The sequence below is a fragment of the Musa acuminata genome, chromosome BXJ2-2 (genome assembly GCF_036884655.1).
Source record: "Musa acuminata AAA Group cultivar baxijiao chromosome BXJ2-2, Cavendish_Baxijiao_AAA, whole genome shotgun sequence".
Taxonomy (NCBI): domain Eukaryota; kingdom Viridiplantae; phylum Streptophyta; class Magnoliopsida; order Zingiberales; family Musaceae; genus Musa; species Musa acuminata.
In genome coordinates this window covers 16,701,740-16,708,386 of record NC_088339.1, presented here as the reverse complement: position 1 = coordinate 16,708,386, position 6,647 = coordinate 16,701,740, and the positions used below count along the sequence as shown (strand labels likewise).

The 6,647-nt window shown below is 26.2% G+C and overlaps 1 non-coding gene across 1 annotated transcript; it reads right to left on the bottom strand.

Annotated features, from left to right (window-relative positions):
• Positions 1-5,734: 5,734 nt before the first annotated feature.
• Positions 5,735-5,808, bottom strand: TRNAV-AAC (transfer RNA valine (anticodon AAC)). The gene has a single exon. It is a non-coding gene; the product is annotated as a tRNA-Val (tRNA).
• Between the last annotated feature and the right edge of the window lie 839 nt (positions 5,809-6,647).

Here is a 6,647-nt window from a genome sequence, read left to right as displayed (position 1 = left end):
TCCTTATATGCTACTATTACTGATGAATCGACATTATGACATAAAAGCTATAATCATCTGAATTTTTATGGGTCTATACAAACTATCTTACATAACGAATCCTACAAAATTCAAATTGATAAGAAGATGTCTTAGAACAAAACTAAAATTGATAAAAGAAGTTCTAATGAGAGCGATAAAGAGCCATAATTCAAGAAGCAAAAAGTTTTAGATTATGTTCCATCTACTACTAATAAACCTATTATAAAGACCGTAAAAAAGGAGAGCACCATTAGCGATGAAGATGAGGATGATAACTTTGAAAAAAGTTTTGATGATGAACATTTAAAAGGGCAACAAGTTAAGAAGTCTCAAGCATCAAAAGACAACGATCGTTCTGATTAGTCTTCTAATAAAAGTGAAAATAAGTAACTATTGAAGAGTCCGAAGGTTAAAGATGTAAAATGGTGGATGCATCGTCCAAGACCAATTTGTCAATATCTTCACAAAAGCTTTGGCAAATTTTTTTTTTCGAAAATAACTTCAATTTACAATTATTTGAATTAAGGGGGTGTGTTAAAATTAAATCAAATAGTTAGAATTAGATAAAATAAAATATAAAAATTTAGATTTAAATAAATAGATTAGGGTGAAAATATTTATTGGGATATAGTAGAATTTTTTATTATTTTAAAAAACTTATATTTTATCTTTTGCTCAATATAAATAGGTGCTTTTGAATCAATCTAAAGCACCACAGATTAAAAGTATTCCTGGTCTCTTCTACTATTCTCTTCCCTTTCTCCACGAAGGTTTATAGAAAAGCCAACATAAGACACCTAGTTTAATAGGTTTTGTTAGAAATCCATATAAGATTAATATATATTAAGTCAAATACTAGTTTAATTTAGTAGTTTAAGCTTTTGAATTGAATTATTATAAACTTAATATATGTTAAACTTTTGGATTAAAAAAAAGTAAAGGTGTCTAACTCAATATATATTAATCTTGACTAGTTTGATCACATCAATCTATGGATTTCTAACTTAGTATCAAAGCCTTTTCAAAATTTTTAATATATTTTACTAATTTAATAAATAAATTTACTTACTGATAGGCATCCTTAGTCATACATCAATTAAAGAGTATAGGAATCCGACTTTATAAAAGTCTTCTCCACGCTGAGTGTTGATAAATATGTTTAATTGATGCTTTTTGGGATCCATCCTAAGAGAAAAAGAGCATAAAATTTCTCACAAACTCACATACTCGCATCAACCAAGACAATGTATTGATGACAAAGTCAAAAATCTCTTATTCAAGTTCTTTTTGAAGTACCAAATAATCTAGTTGGAAAAGAATTCATTTTTTTATAATCAAGATATGCTAACAAATCCTATCTTTAACAAGGTCGAGACCTTATGTGATTTCCTTTTAGAAAATTTTAAAATCTAATCATGATCATTAATGGAGACATTAACTTAGTAAGGCATGTTATGATTCAATCATAGACCTACGCAAATTTATTTGGGTTTCTATCCAATGAAAATGTTATAAGGTTGACTCAAGGAAATATCCACGTAGATTCATCTTTCATTTTATTCTAATGATCTTACTATAGGACGGATCCACTTCCTGATGAAATATTTTTTTTTTTTTTTAATAATATTGATAGATAGACATTAGGTTAGATATCAAGTTGGGATGAAAGTCAATTGCCAAGTAGCTAAGGTTTTGGCACTCGTATAGACTTAAATTATCCATTTTATTATGATGAAAATGATAATAGTGGTGATGTCTTTGAAAATAAATTGACTAAAAAAAGAATACAAGAATAGGTTGAAGGTAAATTTAACCATAATATTTATGATGTATCGTTGGTGAATGAGTTGTTTTAAGTGAGGATAGATAATACCGAACAAAGTACTTGTTGAATATGATTATAGTCAAAATAATGATGATTATTCTCATAATAATCTTTTGGTTAGTCATGTATGAATTTGAATGACATAAAAGTTATTTTATTATATATATATATATATATATAATTTTATAACCTAAATAATAATAATATTATATATATATTTTTATAATCTAAAATAATATATTATTTTAAACTATATACAATTTTAGTGAATGGGCTTTTGTGTTTTTCCATGATGATTGTTACATAATACTCATTACAAATGCATTAGAAAGTATGAATTCATTACTTAAGGATGTTCGTAACTAACTAATTTTGTGATTCAACTGACTACGAAGAATATTGTTGAATAGTTCTACATTCATCATAAAATAGATAACAATGCTATCATCCACATTTCCAAATCGTTACGGCTTGGTCCTTCATACAAAAAATGCTTTCTTGTAAGATACCTAGAAGATCTAGATACCTTCATATCAATAATTTCTTCAATATTCAATAGATTAAAAAGAAGAGATACATCTGACATAGAAAATGGTAGTTCGACTCTATTTACCAAAAACTTATCAATTTTAGACCATCATTATATAATTGTTGAAGTTAATCCATGAGATATGATTATATCAAAGATATCTAGGAAATGGTAAAAAAAAGTACTTTTTATAATATCTAAATGATACTTCCTTAGTAATAATGAGACCAATTTTCCTCTACTACATTTAATAGTGTACTAAGGCTTCGTCCTATAACAATTGTTTACAAGGGCTTTTTGACCTCTCTTCATCATTTGAATGATCTAATCGCAAAGATAAAATTAATAAATTAATAATTATAATTTAAATAAAATTAAATATAAAATATTGTAAATAAAAATATACCTATGCTTGTGCCAACATTCTTGAAGATAGCTTTGGAATTTCTACACATATAATAAGTGTAGAAATAAATAAATCTTTTAGAAATAAATAAATAAATAAGTGTAGACATTCTTTTAGTTTATGAACAAAAAATAAATAAAGCTTCAAAATAAACTTCAGAACATGTTCTTCAAATGAAGATATATCAAAAGAAGGACCACAAGAAAAAGTCAAATCTCAAGGGAGAGATCAAAATAACAAAGTCCATGTTCGATTAAATAAGGGTAAAAGAAACTTGAATGAAGGTAATAAAGAAACCCGTCGATGTTTTTACTGTAAAAAAATTAAACATATTGAAAAACATTATTGTTACAAAAATAAAAATCTAAATGTTTCTCTCTGCTCTTATTGTAAAAAATATGGTCATCTTGAAAAAAATTGTTAGAACAAAAATCAAACAAATTATTATAAGGAAAATAATAATGAAAAAGGGATGAAGAAAATATTTTCTTTATAACATTCGATGAGGAATATTCTAGATTTGCTTGGTTTTTAGATAGTGGATGTATTAATCATATGACAGGGAACAAAAATTTATTCTAAAGGCTTGATTATTTAATCAAATCAACAGTATAGATGGGAAATGACAACAAGGTTCAAGTGGAAGGAAAATGAATAGTTGTTGTGAACACGAAATTTGGTAAAAAATTTATTAATGATATGATGTTTATTCCTAGTTGAAAACAAAATCTCAATAGTATATGGCAACTAATAAGAAAAAGATATTATATTATTTTTTATGATGAAAAATACTTGATTTATGATAAAAATTTGGAAAACTAATAACAATTGTGAGGATGACAAAAAACAAAGTATTTCCCTTATTATTTTTGGATTTCTCCTTACATGCTACTATTACTGACGAATAAACATTATAATATAAAAGCTATAATCATCTAATTTTTTGTGGGTCTATACAAACTATCTTACATAACAAATCCTACAGAATTCAAACTGATGAGAAGATGCCTTAGAACAAAACTAAAGTTGATGAAAGTTCTAATGAGAGCAATAATGAGCCATAATTCAAGAAACAAAAAGTTTTAGATTATGTTCCATCTACTGCTAATAAACCTATTACAAAGATTGCAAAAAGGAAGAGCACCAGTAGTGATGAAGATGAGGATGATAGCTTTGAAAAAAGTTCCGATGATGAATATTCAAAAGGGCAATAAGTTAAAAGTCTCAAGCATCGAAAGACAATAGTCATTCTCACGAGTCTTCTAATAAAAGTGAAAATAAGCAACCATTGAAGACTCCGAAGAAGGTTAAAGATGTAAAATGGTGGATGCATCATCGCAGACCAATTTATCGATATCTTCACAAAAGCTTTGGTAAATTTTTTTTTTTCCAAGACAACTTCAAGTTACAACTATTTGAATTAAGGGGATGTGTTAAGATTAAATCAAATAGTTATAATTAGATAAAATAAAAGATAAAAATTTAGATTTAAATAAATAGATTAGGGTGAACATATTTATTGGAATATAGTAGATTTTTTATTATTTTAAAAAACTTATGGAAACACCTATAAAAAAGGTCGAGACCTCATATGAAAATTTTAAAATCTAATCATGATCATTAATGGACATATTAACTGAGTAAGGCATTTATGATTCAATCATAGCCCTATGCAAATTTATTTGGATTTCTATTCATTGAAAATGTTATAAGGTTGACTCAAGGAATTTCTTTCTATTCTAATGATTTTACTATAGGACGGATCCACTTCCTGATGAAGTATTTTTTTATTTTTAATAACATTGATAGATAGACATTAGGCTAGATATCAAGTTGGGATGAAAGTCAATTGCCAAGTAGCTAAGGTTTTGGCACTCGTATAGGCTTAAATTATCCATTTTATTATGATGAAAATGATAATAGTGGTGATGTCTTTGAAAATAAATTGACTAAAAAAAGAATACAAGAATAGGTTGAAGGTAAATTTAACCATAATATTTATGATGTATCGTTGGTGAATGAGTTGTTTTAAGTGAGGATAGATAATACCGAACAAAGTACTTGTTGAATATGATTATAGTCAAAATAATGATGATTATTCTCATAATAATCTTTTTGTTAGTCATGTATGAATTTGAATGACATAAAAGTTATTTTATTATATATATATATATATATAATTTTATAACCTAAATAATAATAATATTATATATATTTTTTTATAATCTAAAATAATATATTATTTTAAACTATATACAATTTTAGTGAATGGGCTTTTGTGTTTTTCCATGATGATTGTTACATAATACTCATTACAAATGCATTAGAAAGTATGAATTCATTACTTAAGGATGTTCGTAACTAACTAATTTTGTGATTCAACTGACTACGAAGAATATTGTTGAATAGTTCTACATTCATTATAAAATAGATAACAATTTAAAATCAACTTTGATAAGTTTCATCGAGGATCAATTTGCTAAGGCAAAGGACAATGGTCAATGATACAGTATCTTTCTTGGTACTCATACAAGTGCAAACATCTTATAAGACAATTATATGAGATAAAAAGTTGTTCATTTAGGCATTTTGAGAATTTATATTCTCATGCTATGGCTGCTATTAGGTATAGGAATGGTAATCCATATTCCTTTTGTAAAGATTATTATAGAGTTGACACATACAAGAAGATCAATAATGATAAGATTTTTCTTACAAGAAGCAAATAATATTGGATACAATGAGAATGAGAATATGATCGTATCATATTATCTCTAAGAAGCATGGTACAAGCTGGTAGAAGAAAAAGAAAAAAGAATTGAATTTTAGTGTTCAATGTATGAACAATTTAGCAATTTGGATAGGATTTGAGGGCAATGCCATTTTGATAGGATTTTTTTTGGTGAAACAACTTAGTTAAAAATTAATTTTAGTGACAAAGAAATTTAGCAATTGGCGTCGCCCGGACTCGAACCGGAGACCTTCAGTGTGTTAGACTGACGTGATAACCAACTACACCACGACACCCCGACAAACAATCTTAATTTTAATGAGTTATATGAAGATATTATAACATATCTTAATATATTTTAATTGTTTGGTTGTCCAAAGTTGAAGGAAATTCTTTTACTTACCAAAAAAAAACAAAAAACAAAAAGAAGTTGAAGGAAATTACATTGGAAGTGTAAGTTGCAGTATATTCTCTATTCTAATTATTTTGGACCAATTTAGAATTTCAAATCTCAAAAAATATTGCATGGATCCATTATCTTTTGGTGGAAATAGAAAAAACTTTGATAAAATTAGAAATTGGCACATAGTTAAGATGTTGAAAAATAAAAAAAATATTTAAATTAGATAAATGGTGACATTTGTCCATTGGGAATAAATTCAAAGCTTTCATAAAAAATTTCAGATGAATAATGGGGAACAATATCAAACAAATTATCTTAAATGGAAAACATATTATAAAAGTTCATCTTAGTTTCAATCCAAGTTTTTCAGAAGATTTCAGATTAGTTTAACCAAATCTCCCATGTGATACACTATTTTTGAATTATCCTAAAAAACAATATATCATATGAGATGCTGAAAATTCAAATTATATCAAAATAATTCTCTAAATTAGAAAAACAGTGACATATGCCCATATGGGACAAATACAAACCTTTCATGAAAAGTTTAAATTATTTAAACTAGTCCTTATATGCAATACATTATTTTTATTTTAACCCCAAAAATAGTGTACCATGTATTAGAAAATATTTTTTTTCATAAATTTTTACCTCTGTGTATGGACATATTTAGAAGCTTATATATTAAAAAAACATTGCAGCAAAAAAAAAAAAAAAGAAAATTAGAAAATG